Consider the following 13,893-nt stretch of genomic DNA (forward strand, 5'->3'; position numbering starts at 1 on the left):
TTTAGTGTTATAGACTCAGACAGCTCCATCATGGGCACTAGGCTTCCTACCATCGAGGACCTTTTCAAAAGGAGATCCCTCAAGAAGGTGGCATCCATCATGAAGGACCCTCACCATCCAGGACAAGCCCTCTTCTCATTACTACCATCAGGTAGGAGGTGCGGGAGCCTGAAGACCCACACTCAATGTTATTAGGAACAGGTTCTTTCCATCCAACATGAGATTTCTAAATGGTCCATGAACCCATGGATACTACCTAACTAACTTGCTCTCTTTTTGCAAAAGTTATTTATTTTTATACAGTATGTGGAGTTCTAGGGACAATTCAGAAGGCATCGGAAGGATATATGCCAAAGATGAAGTATACTAAAGGGTGGATGAGGCAACCATGGGTGGCAAGGGAAGTCACAGACAGCGTAAAAGCAAAGGAGAGTGCATATAACAAAAAATTGGTGGGAAGTTAAAGGATTGGGAAGCTTTTAAAAACCAACAGAAGCCAACTAAAAAAAACTGTAAGAATGGAAAAGATGAAATATGAAGGAAGGCTAGCCAATAATAAAAAAAGATGGTAACAGTAGTCGTTAATAAATATAGAAAGAGTAAAAGAGAGGCGAGAGTGGATATCGCACAGCTGGGCAATGACACCAGAGACATAGTAATGGAGGACAAAGAAATTATGGAGGGTCTTAGTAAGTATCTTGCGACAGTATTTACTATAGCAGACACTTTGCCAGAAATTTAGGAGTGTAAGGGGCAGAAGTGAATATTGTTGCTATTATTAAGGAGAAGGCCCTTGGGAAGATGAAAGGTCTGAAAGTAGATGAATCACCTGGACCAGATGGACTACACCCTAGGGTTTTGAAAGAGGTAGCTGAGAGATTGTGGAGGCATTAGTAATGATCTTTCAAGAATTATTTGATTCTGGAATAGTTCTGGAGGACTGGGAAACTGCAAATGTCACACCACTCTTTAAGAAGGGAGGGAGGCAGAAGAAAGGAAGTTATGAGTCATATACCAGGTCAACCTTCACTAATCCGACTACCTGTAATCTGGTTCCTTCGATAATCCAGCACTGATTATGCTTAATATGATCCCTCTGTAATTCGGCATTTTCACTAATCTGGCACTCCTCAGGTCCCAATGGTGCCGGATTAGTGAAGGTCGACCTGTAGTCTGACTTCAGTGGTTGGGAAAATGTTGCAGTCCATTATCAAGGATGAGGTTTTAGGGGTTCTTTTACCTATCTTTTTTTGAGGAAGAAACAGGCAGAAAAGACAAAGGAGAGTCAGTGGATGTTGTTTGCTTGGATTTTCAGAAGGCTTTTGACAAGGTACCGCATATGAGACCACTAAACAAGATAAGAGCCCATGGTGTTACAGGAAAGATACTCACATGGATAAAAGACTGGCTGACCAGCAGGAGACAAAGAATGGGAAAAGAGTTGGCCTTTTCTGGTTGGCTACTGGTGACTACTGGTGTTCCACAGGGGTTGGTGTAGAGACCACTTCCTTTCACGTTATATGTGAATGATTTGGATGGTGGAATTGATAGCTTTGTGACCAAGTTAGCGGATGATATAAAGGTAGGTGGAGCAGCAGGTTGCGTTGAGGAAGCAGGGAGTCTGTAGGAGTACTTAGACAGATTGGGAGTATGAGCAAAGAGGTGGCAGATGGAATAGAGTAGGGAAGTGTATGGTCATGCCCTTTGGTGGAAGGAATAAATCTGAGATGCAAAGGGACTTGGGAGTCCTTGTACAGGATTCCCTCAATGTTAACTAGCAGGTTGAGTCATTGGTGAGGAAGGCCAAATCATTGAGTATATTTAAGGAGGAGATTGATAGGTTCTTGATTAGTCAGGGTGTCAAAAGGTTACAGGGAGAAGGCAGGAGAATGGGGTTGAGAGAGATAATGTATCATCCGCGATTGAATGGTGGAGTAGGCTCAATGCTCTTAGGTCCTATGCTTTGGGTGGCAGGGTAACGATACATCTCTACCAAAGGAGGTGGAAGGTACTCCTTCCCCCCACTAGCCTGTGGATCACCTTTGAGCAAGCTGTAGCACCTGTTTAGCCCAAGGTCAGGGTCCTGTGAAGCCATGGTCGTATGAGCAGCTGGTGCACATCACAACTCCTGGTTATGTGACCACAGACGCCAGGCAGACAATCTCTGAAGAGTATTGACAATGGCTGGGCTGCCCTTCTTGTAAAGACACTGCCCAGAAGAAGGCAATGGCAAACCACATCTGTGGAAACATTTGCCAAGAACAATCATGGCCATTGGCATGGCTCAAAATGATGCCGATGATGTCTTATGGCCTTATGATCTTATGTCTTATATTCTTATTGCAACTTGTAGTGATTTTTATGTCTTGCATTGTACTGTTGCAAAACAATGAAGTTCATATGTTCATATGATTCTGACTCTGGTTCGAAATCAACCTTCTCATACACATCTGGGGAGCAGCTGTACTGTGCGCTGGAGCCAGCATAAACGTGGGGTAGTTAGCAGGACGAAGGACGGTATCAGTTCCAACTACAAAGTTGCCCTGTGTAAACGGAATGTACACAATAAACTTTTGGTATGGATTCCTACTTATCTCAGTTGCCAAGTTTAAAAAAGAGAAGCAAGCCGTGATAGCAAAGTTTCTTCAAGGTTGAAATGTGTCAAAGGCTATTTCGACAAAGTTTGAGAAGTAGATTCTGACCAACTTTCTTGAACATTTTGGTAATGATCCATGGCAGCGTGGCATTGGATAGGCAGACTCGCCAGTAAAGCAAATGGAGCAATATTAAAGTAATGATTAACATGAAGGAGAATTTGTGAAGCGGACCGACAAAATACTGGAGGAACTCAGCAAGTCTGGGAGCGTATGTGGAAAGGATTAAGCAATGGAGAGGTTGGTGTTTCGGGATGAGACCCTTCATAATGATTGGGTGGGGGTGGGTGGGAAGGAAAGTAGTACCAAACTGGTAGGTGATAGGTGAAGCTGGGTGAGGGGGAAGGCAGCTGGGTGGGGGAGGGGAGGGATGAAGTGAGAAGCTGGAAGGTGATAGGGTGGAAAAGATAATGGGCTGAAGGAGAAGCAATCTGATAGGAGAGGAGGGTCGACTATGGGGAGAAATAGTAGGAGGTGGGGCACCTGAAGAAGGTGATGGGCAGGTGAGGAGAAGAGAAGGGGTAAGAGGGGAGCCAGAATGGGGAATGGAAGTAGAAAGAAAGTGGAAGGGGGAAAAATTATTGGAAGTTAGAGAAATCAATGTTCAGGGCGTAAGGCTGGAGGATACCCAGACGGAATATGAGATTTTGCTCCTTCAACCCCACCCTCTTTGCAGAGAGTAAGTGTGAGTTTTTCCTATCTATGAATCTATTGCACTTGTCTGTCTTGGTCACAAACACCATGGACTTGGGAGATGGAAAGAAAGAATGTGACGACTTCAGTGTAACGGGCTGACATTGCACACGGTAACTATGTTGCAAAGGCGGTAAGGGAATAAATGTTTCTGGTGCCCATCAAGCAGCTGATTTGTTCTGGTTGCCTAGTCAGTTACGGTGCATGCTTCAATTATACGTACACTCAGTAGCCACTTTATTAGGCACACCTGTACATCTGCTCCTTAATGCAAATATCAATCGTATGGCAGCAACTCAAGGCATAAAAGCATGCAGACATGGTCAAGAGGTTCAGAACAAACATCAGAATGAGGAAGAAATGTGATCTAAGTGACTTTGACTGTGGAATGCTTGTTGGTGCCAGACAGGGTGGTTGGAGTATCTGAGGAACTGCTGATCTCCAGCACATCCATCACTAGAGTTTACACAGAATGGTGCGAAAAACAAAAAAAAACATTTAGTGAGAGGCAGTTCTGTGGTTAAAAATGCAGTGTTAATGAGAGAGATCGGAGGAGAACAGACAGACTGGTTCAAGCCATCAGGGCAGTGACAGTAACTTAGATAACCATGCCTTAAAACAGTGGTGAGCAGAAGAGCATCTCTAAATGCATGGCATGTCGAACATTGAAGAGGATGGGCTACAGCAACAGAAGACCACAAATATACACTCACTGGCCACTTTATTAGGTCCAGGAGCTACTTAATAAAGTGGCCTCTGACCATAAGAACAGAGGTTGGAGAAAGAAGATTTGAGTTTAGTGCAATTAGCATCTAACCAGAAGTGCAAAAGAGTAGTATTATTTACAAAATAACTGCAAATAAAAAGTGAGTGATACAGCACACAAATATAACAGCACTGAGACAGCAATTTTCCATTGCTGGAACTGGCTTCTGCATGTTTCTTATCTCCCACCAGCCCACATGTCTTGTCTATTCCTTGCTGCAAGCAAACAAAACTGCTTCATTGTTTGTGGAGTGACAAGTGGTATTGAACAATCAGTAATTATCAGCAAACATTCATATTTACGATAGAGGGAAGGTCACTGATATAGCGGATGACACAATTAATGCAGTGCTTGGACCAAGGATCTTACTCCGTGATCTCATTGCATATCTGAGCTCAGAACATGGAAGGAGGACACCTGGATGTTCATGTAGGTGCCAGCTCTGAGAGTGTTCCCATTTCCCGTCTTAATTTTCTGTACTCTGCAGCCTGAGGACTGACCTCCTTTGACAATGACGATTGGTATACTCTCAATCAACAGGGCAGCACAGTAGTGTTGCAGTTAGTGTAATGATTTATTTATTCCTTTTAAGGAGGAGGAGGAGGAGGAGAAGATGATGGCACGTCGTAGCACGCAAGGCCTCTCCGGTGAATGATATCTGTAATCTGTCAAATAGGGGACCGTGCACAATTCTGATTTGATGGAGACAGACATGAGAGTATGGAGGAACATCTGGAGAAACTTCTGAAATGCCCACTTTGCTGCCGCTGCTACTGGGTGATAACCAGAATCTCCGGAGCAGAAGGCCCTGAATCCTCAGCTTTGCTTGTTTTGGCGGCCGGGGCTAGGTCAAAGACACTCGGCAGAGGACGGCGCTCGGGAGGCTGTTTCGGAGGGGCTGGTCGGAGGCTCAAAGTTTCCGGACGGACGGACTCGGTGTCGGCTGTGGTCGGCTGCTTCCAAGGCATCGGCAGCTTCTCCCTTTTGCAGCCTGATTTCGGGGAGACAGGAGTCGATCGGGACTTGAGACTTTTTTTTACCATGCCCATGGTCTGTTCTTTATCAAATTACGGTATTGTTTTGCACTGTTGTAACTATATGTTATAATTATGTGGTTCTGTCAGTGTTAGTCTTTGGTTTGTCCTCTTTTCTGTGATATCACTCTGGAGGAACATTGTATCATTTCTTAATGCATGTATGCATTTCTAAATGACAATAAAAGAGGACTGAATGTTCTCATAATCTAATTAGAGATACAGCACAGAGTAGACACTTCCCACTGCCCAGCAACCTCCGACCAACATTTCCTCTCAGATGTGCACACGTATGCATATTTTGCGATGGGTGCACAAGCGAACTTAGACTATGCACAAAAGGTTGTCACCTTTTACCCTGTTGGCATGTTAAGTGTATTTCACGATCGTACACAATCACATTACCTTTTTCGGTTTCTGATGCGGACAGTGTTGACAACGTAGACTCTGCAGATTTTAGAACTGGCTTATTCATACTGTTTTTATTGAAGAAATTATTCACGTTGTCATCACTGGGCAAAAAAAATTGCACAACACAAGACTTTGTGCACACTGGTTATTACAAATTAGAGGGAACATTGTCCCCAACACTCCTATCTAACCCTAACCTAACCATGGGACAATTTATACTGACTGATTAACCTACCAACCCTTATGTAGAAGGAAACCAGAGCACACAGAGGAAACCCACACTTTTCACAGGGAGGATTCCTTACAGAAGCCACTGGGATTGAGCTCTGAAATCTGACGCCCTGAGCTGTAATAGCATTGTGCTAACTGACATGCTACTGTGGTGCCCAAAACCAACACGTAGTCAGCAGGATTTGAACCTGTGCAGGAAGACCCCAGTGGATTTCTAGTCTATCGCCTAACCCCTCGGTCACAACTACTGAAACAACAAGTTTGTGGACGATATGGCGGAAGGGGAGGTGGTACTGAGGAAGCTGAGAGGCTGCAGAAGGACTTAGACAGATTAGGAGAATGGGTAAAGATGTAGCAAATGGAATGCAGTGTCAAGAAGTGTATGGTCATGCACTTTGGTAGGAGAAAAGCATAGGCTGTTTTCAAAACAGGGCGAAAATTCAAAAATCTGAGGTGCAAAGGGACTTAGGAGTCCTCCTGCAGGTTGCAGGTTGAGTCTGTGGTGAGGAAGGCAAATGCAATGTTAGCATTCATTGCAAGAGGTCTAAAGTTCAAGAGCAGGATATAATACTCAAGCTTTGTAAGGCACCGCTGAAGCCTCACTTGGAGTACTGTGAGCAGTTTTGGGCCCCTTATTTAAGAAAGGATGTGCTGACATTGGAGAGAGTTCAGAGGAAGTTCATGAGAATGACGCAGGGAATGAAGTGTTTATCGCATGATGATTGATTGATGGCTCTGGATCTTTACTCGCTGGAATTTAGAAGAATGAGGGGGGATCTCATTAAAACCTATCAAATGTTGAAAGGCCTAGATAAGGTGGAAATGTGGAGGGGACATTTCCTACAGTGGGGGAGTCTGGGACCAGTGGACACAGCCTCAGTATAGAGGGACATACATTTATAACGGCGATGAAGAGGAATTTCTTTAGAGGGTGTGAATTCGTGGAATTCATTACTATAGGTGGCTATGGAGGCCAGGTCATTGAGGTTGATAGATTCTTGATTAGTCAGAGTGTGAAGGGTTACAGGGAGAAGGCAGGAGATTGGGTCCAAAAGGGAATTGGATCAGCCTTGATTAAGTGGCAGAGTAGACTTGATGGGCCAAGAGGCCTAATTCTGCTCCTATGCCTTATCATATTATGGTGTTATGAAATGGACAGTTAACTTTTCTGATTGGAACCCTTCATCTTGGTTCAGGATTCATGTTCAGTATTAAATCAGTAAACGTAAGGAGGTAATATATGTCCTAGGATACACTTTGGATCGAAAGGTTATTTCGGAAGGCAGAGGGAGTGGTGTGGCTCTCTTGGTAAAAAATAAAATCAAATCACTAGAAAGAGAGAGTGAGAAGGTGTTGAATCATTGTGGATAGAGCTAAGGAACTGAAAAGGTAAAAAGACACTGTTGGAATTTGTATACAGACCCCCAAACAGTAGTAATGAAGTGGCCTACAAATTACAATGGGAGATGGAAAATGCATGCCAAAAGGGCAATTTTACAATAATTGTGGGGGACCTCAGTACGCAGTTGGTGCTGGATTACAGGAGGGAGAATTTCTAGAGTGCCTACTAGTTGGCTCTTTAGGGCAGCTCGTGGTTGAGCCCACTCGAGAATCAGCTATTCTAGATTGGGTGTTGTGCAACGAACCAGTATTGATTAGAGAGCTTAAGGTAAAAGAACCCTCAGAGGAAAGTGATCATAATAAGATCAAATTCACCCTGAAATCTGGGAAGATTAAAAGTGAGAATTTATCTCTGTAATTAGTTTTATCTTCTGAAAATAAAATTCCAGCTGTAGAACATCAAAACTACCACCTTTACTCTTCCATTTTGCTTCGTTTTTATTAATCTGAATGGATATGTCCCTTTTATTTCCTTCCAAAGTAATTGACTATCATTTGATATGGAATGCAGATTTATTTTCCTTGTAACTAATTTTCATTGGTCGCCTTTATTCTCAGTAACAATACAGGAAATTCTGTTTCATGCAGATGTGCTGTTGAATTATAAATTGAATTGTTAAGGTATTATTTTGAATGAATGAGCTTGTATTCAAATCAGGAGCATTCCTGAAATATGATTTCTTGGAATCACCAGGGTGTTAACCGATTGCATTTGACTGATGGTAACGGTGCTGGAATTATGCAAAGCCACAGCCTGCTCCTGTGCTGTACCCAGGAGACGCCAACTGGTAAAGCAGAACCTTTAATTATTTCTGTTCCAACTATGTAAATTCCATTCTAATTGGCTCAGTGGTGTCATGCTACCACACGGGCGGAGGTCTTTAGCACTTTAATGAAAGTGAACAGTTCAAAACTTAGCCACGACATTAAGGAGGAATTTTCTGCCAACTCTTCAAATGGTATTTTCCTAATGGCTTCCACTGTAAGGAGCCTGTATGTTTCAATCAGATAAGTAAACTATTTAAGAGAATTTTGTTTTCACCACCTTCTGCATTTCACTGATACCTGTCCCTAACACCTGGACACCACCCCCCAACCCCGACCACCAGTCCTTCAATTTTCCAGATCACTTTCCAGCGGCAGTTATTGGTTAATGGTGCTACGGTGATAACAGTGGACGGAGGATGAAAGAAATTGATTTTGTATTTTCTTTCTCATACACTGGAAAGATTCTTCCAGCTGTTGAGTTGTTGTATGAGGGAAATATCCAGGAGAAAATCAGTTAATTCTTTAATCTTATCTTCTGAAATATATTTCCTGTGAAATCGCCCAAACCTCTGCTGTTCACATCCGAACCCACCCACCAGTGCTGGGCTCACTGACCTACACTAGTTCCCAGTTTGGTGGCACTTCAAGTTTTAAACTTCACCTTTGTTTTAAAATCACTCTGTACATTCTTTCTCTCTCTCCCTCTCTCTTGCTCTTTCCCATTCTCTCTCTCCCTCTCTCTCTCTCTTCCCCCCCTCTCTCCCCCCCACCTCTCTCCACTTTTAGTGACTATTCTTTCTTGCCAGCCTTATGTGTTTCAGTTGCCATTTATTACAATTCAGAGGAGATGTCAGTCCATATCAAGGATTTTTGTGTATTCTTTGATTACTGGACAAAATTGATTTATGGAGCCTGTAAACAATGGAACCCATTTGTTGCCCTGGATTGGCCTGAAGTCTGTTTCCCAAAACTTAGTTGCCCTGGCAATGAACCATGGATCTAATTCTAGCCTCTTGATCATATGTATCTTTCAAAACTTCATCACTGTGCTACTGAGTCTCACTAGAATTTGGCCTCTGTAGCTCCATCTCCAACCTTTCTACCTCTCTCATTCTTTACAATGTTGCTCAAAGCTTCCGGTCACTTTAAGTGGCTTTTTGTCACATTGTGCAAGATACAAGAGATTCTGCAGATGCTGGAAATCTTGAGCAGCACACACAGAATACTGGAGGAACTCAGCAAGTCAGACAGCATGTATGGAGGGAATTAAACAGTTGACATTTTGGGCCGAGACCCTTCACCAGGCCTGCATTATAATACCACCATGGGAAGACTTTGTATATTTTGCTGTGTCACTTAATAAATGGAAGTTGCAACAGAAGACATTTCGGAAGAAAGGTTGCACAGTGCTGCAGATTGCAGAGTTACCACGTAACAACTCCAGGAGATCTGGGTTCACCCTGGGTTCATAGTTTTCACATTTTCTCTGTGACCACATGTATTTCCTCTGGGTGCTGTGGCTCACTCCTATTTCAAAGATATGCAGAAGGATACGTTAACTGACCATCATAAATAGCACCTGTGTGTAGGCGGGTGGAGGAAATGGAGGGCATTGATGGGAATGATTGACATTAAAATGGGAATAGTGTCATGGGTGCTTGAAGGCTAGCACAAACTATGTGGGCCAAAAGGTCTGTTTCTCTCCAGGGCTCTTGATTTAATTGCAATCAACCACTTAAATAATTTTATCCACTACATATCTTTGCCAATGTGCTCTGAGAAAACCCACAAAAGTGTTCATGATAAGCTTACCTAATATATATTGAATACTGAGAAATATCAGATACTTGGAATCATAGAACCAAAGTTCTAAGTAAATTTATTATCGAAGTATATATGTGTCACAATATATAGCCCTAAATTAAATTTTCTCATGGGCATATTCAATAAAACCAATAACCATAATAGAATCAATGAAATACCGCACCAACTGGGCGGACAACCAGGGTGCAAAGACAACAAAATGTGCAAACACAAAAGGAAAGACATAATAATAATAATAAATAATTAAGCAATAACTATTGAGAACCTGAGATAAGGAGTCATTGAAAGTGGTCCATAAGTTGTGGGAACGTTTCAATGATGGGGCAAGTGAAGTTGAGTGAAGCTATCAAGTATCAGGAGCCTGATGGTTGAGGAGTAGTAACTGTTCCTGAATCTGATGATGTGAGTCCTGAGGCTCCTGTACCTTCTTCCTGATGGCAGCAGTGAGGAGAGAGCATGACCTGGGTGGTGGGGGTCCCTGCTGATGGGTGCTGCTTTCCTATGACAGTGTTTCGCGTAGTTATGCTCATTGAAGGGGAGGGCTTTCCCTTTGATGGACTGGGCCGTATCCACTACAATCCATACAAGGGCATTGGTATTTCTATACCAGGGTGTGATGTAGCCAGTCAATATACCCTTCACTACACATCTAGAGAAGTTTGTGAAAGTTTTAGATGTCGTGCCGGGAGTTTGTGACCACCAGCACAAATAGGCCTCAGGTTCTTTTTTGCCCTGTAGGTAAACTTTGAACCTTTAATTGGAGATACCTCAGACAGCCAAGTATGAAGGTCAGGCAGTGATATTGTGAAAACGAGCAGATTCATAGTGTCATACAGCATAGAAACAGTGCCTTAAGTCTACTGAGTCTGTGTTGATCATCTATCACCAATTTATATGAACCCTGCACATTTTAATCTCCCCGCATCTTCACCAATTCACCCCCAGATTTTATCAACACACACAAAATGCTGGAGGAGCTCAGGAGGTCAGGCAGCATCTGTGGAAGGAAATGAACAGTCAACGCTTTGGGCTGAGACCCTTCATCGGGTCCGATTCTATCACTCACCTACACACTAGGTGCAACTTCAGTAGTGAAATAACCTACAGAACTGCACAACATTGGGATGTGAGTGGGAACCTGGAGAAAATCCATCTAAACAGAGGGAGAATGTGCAAGCTCCACACAGACTTTATAGGATATTGCTTAGACCACATTTCAAAGTTCAAAGTTCCAAGTTTAAAGGGGTGGCATGATAGCATAGCGGTTAGCACAATGCTTTACAGTACCACCAGCCCAGGCTGAATTTGCGCCATGGCCTGTAAGGAGTTTGTATGTTCTCCCCTTGACCGTGGGGGTTTCCTCTGGGTGCTCTGGTTTCTTCCCACAGTCCAAAGCTATTCTGTTTGGTAGGTTAATTGGTCATTGTAAATTGTCCTGTGATTAGGCTAGGAATAAATTGGGGGATTGCTAGGCAGCACAGTTTGAAGAGCTGGGAGAGCCTTTTCTGTGCTGTATTAAAGAAAAAAGCACATTTATTATCAAAATATGTATACTATGTACAACCTTGGGATTCGTCTCCTTACAGGCAGCCACAAAACAAAGAAACCCAGTAGAATCCACTAAAAAAGAAGTCCGTCAAACACCCAATGTGCAAAAAAAGAACAGATCATGCAAACAATAAAAAGTAAGCAAATAACATTCAGAATTAAAGTTCACAGCCATGAAGCCAGTCTCTGCTGCAGCCAGTCCGGGAGCCTGTTAATTGCAGGCCACAGCCTCAGTTCAACGCGGAGATGACTAAGGGCTCTAAATCTAAGAAAGGATGGCCTAGCATTGGAGGGGGTCCGGAGGAGGCTTACTAGAATGATCCCGGGAATAAAAGGGTGAATGTATGAGAAGCTTTTGATGGCTCTGGGCCCGTACTCACTGACATTAAGAAGAATGAGGGAGAATCTCATTGAGACTTACCGAATATTGGGATACCAAGATAGAGTGGACGTGGGATTGGGAGAGTCTAGAACTAGAGGGCTCAGCCTGAGAATGGAAGGATGCCCCTTTAGAAAAGTGATGAGGAGGAATTTATTTAAAGAGGCAAAATCCTTGGATATATTTAAAGGGGAGGTTGACAGGTGCTTAATTAGTGAGGGCATCAAAGGTTACAGGGAGAAAGGGATAATAAAGCAGCTATGTTGGAATGGCGGAGCAGGGTCAATGCAGCAAATTGGCTAGTTTTTCTCTTAGGGTTTTATGGTCAGAGGGCACTGGAAATCGGGATTGAATCCAGGCACCTTCTGCATTGCTGTGCTGCTTTCTGAAGCAGTATTGTGCTTCACTGAAGTCCTATTGCAATGAGAGTAACAACAGATCCCTTCACTTCAAGGGTTCCCGATTTGGGCTCCGCGGTTAATGGTAGAGGTCCATGGCATAAAAAAGGTTGGGAAACCCTGCTTTAATGGGTTCTCCACTGTTTTCTGGCTGCCTGGTACAGTTCCCAACTCTCTAGAAATCAGCAATATAGGTTGGCCTTAATGTGAGATTGAATTCTCTACACAGGTCAAGGTGGCATCGTAAACTTGCTCTAATTAAATTTCTGGAGGAATGTATCCTTTCTCCACAAATATTGCCTGACCAGCTGAGTATTCCCAGCATTTTCTGTTTCATTTATTATTTTAGTTACCACTCAGGATGGCATTTGTTGTTACAATGGACAAAATAAACAGATGCATGAACAGTCAGCAGTTCGACAAATGATTAGAGCATCAATCAAATATGAGCATTTTGGTTTAAGCACCATGCACTTCTCTGTACCTGCAGAGCACATTGCATTTTTCTACTAATAATTAACAATGTTACCACGTCAGGATAGTAAAATAACCTTCGGCATACAAATGGATGTTTACTTATTCTTCTGATGGTCACATGAGGTTACTGCTAAATGATTATGTTTCTTATGGATATCAACCAAAAACCAGGTTGTTCTGATGAACAGATTGTTGGACCTGTAAGGTCAACTGGTTCTCTTTCTACCATGCTGCCATGTTGAATGTTTTGTCTGGTTTCTGTTTTTTAATTGGGTGCCGTGGTAGCAGATTGGGCCACTACGGTAGTATAGCTGTTAACCCAACAGTTTACGCTGCCGGCTGTAAGATCAGGGTTCAATTCCTGCCATTGAGGAGTAAGGAGTTTGTACATTCTCCCTGGGACCATGTGGGTTTCTCTCAGGAGCTCAGTTGTGCCAAAGCCATATGGGATGGGGGATAGGATTAGTAGGTTGTTGGCATGCTATGTTGGTGTCAGAAACATGGTGTTACTATGGACTGCCCTCAGCACATCTCAAACTGCGTTGGTCATTAACACAAACAACATATTTTACTGTATTTTTCACTGTACATATGATAAATAAAGCTAATCTAGTCTCTCCACAGATAAAATCACAATGATGAGAAGCAAGCAAAAAGTTGGCAAATCACTGCTTGTAAAAGTAAAAGAGGCTTTTAAAATGTACTTGGAAGAAACAGTGAACACACCATAACCTGCAGAGGGACTGACCAAGAACTGGTCAGTGTGATTAGCCGTTTTCTGTCAGCGCTAACTTGATTGCCCATTTAGCCTGCCCTGTTTCTATAATTTACCCAAAGCCACTTTTTTCTTCCAGAAGCTTAATGACAACAATGATATTTATACTCAAATATTCATCTAAGGATAACATCAACACTGCTCTCAAAAAATGTTTGGAACTTTTCTTTATTTTCAACAGCTCTCATTAAATTCCCAGTTGGCCTCACCAAACTAAACAAAGGATAAAAGTATGAACTAATGAAAGGTCATGGAAGTTTACGAATTTCTTGATTTCGAAGTTTAGTATCCTCTGTACTTGCAAAATCAGACTAAGAACCAGGCTAAGAACCTCCCACGACCATGAGTCACAGGCAGCATGAAGCACAATGGTTAGCACAATCGCTCTACAGTGCCAACAATCATTAATTGGAGTTTGATTCCTGCCTTGGACTGTAAGGAGTTTGTGACTGTGTAGTTTTTTTCCGGGTGCACTGTTACCTGTCACATTCCAAACGTTTATTTTAGGGTTAGTGAGTTGTGAGCATACTATGT

At 42.8% G+C, this 13,893-nt stretch overlaps 1 long non-coding RNA gene across 3 annotated transcripts in view; it reads left to right on the top strand.

Moving 5' to 3' along the window:
* Nucleotides 1-7,730, top strand: part of LOC140187289 (uncharacterized) — a 34,462-nt gene extending 26,732 nt beyond the window's left edge. For all 3 annotated transcript variants that reach the window (XR_011883051.1, XR_011883049.1, XR_011883050.1), the window contains 2 exons: nt 6-151; nt 4,706-7,730. This is a non-coding gene — a long non-coding RNA (uncharacterized lncRNA). The remainder of the gene's footprint in view (nt 1-5; nt 152-4,705) is intronic.
* The last annotated feature ends 6,163 nt before the right edge of the window (nt 7,731-13,893 follow it).

Source organism: Mobula birostris, chromosome 24, assembly GCF_030028105.1.
Source record: "Mobula birostris isolate sMobBir1 chromosome 24, sMobBir1.hap1, whole genome shotgun sequence".
NCBI lineage: Eukaryota > Metazoa > Chordata > Chondrichthyes > Myliobatiformes > Myliobatidae > Mobula > Mobula birostris.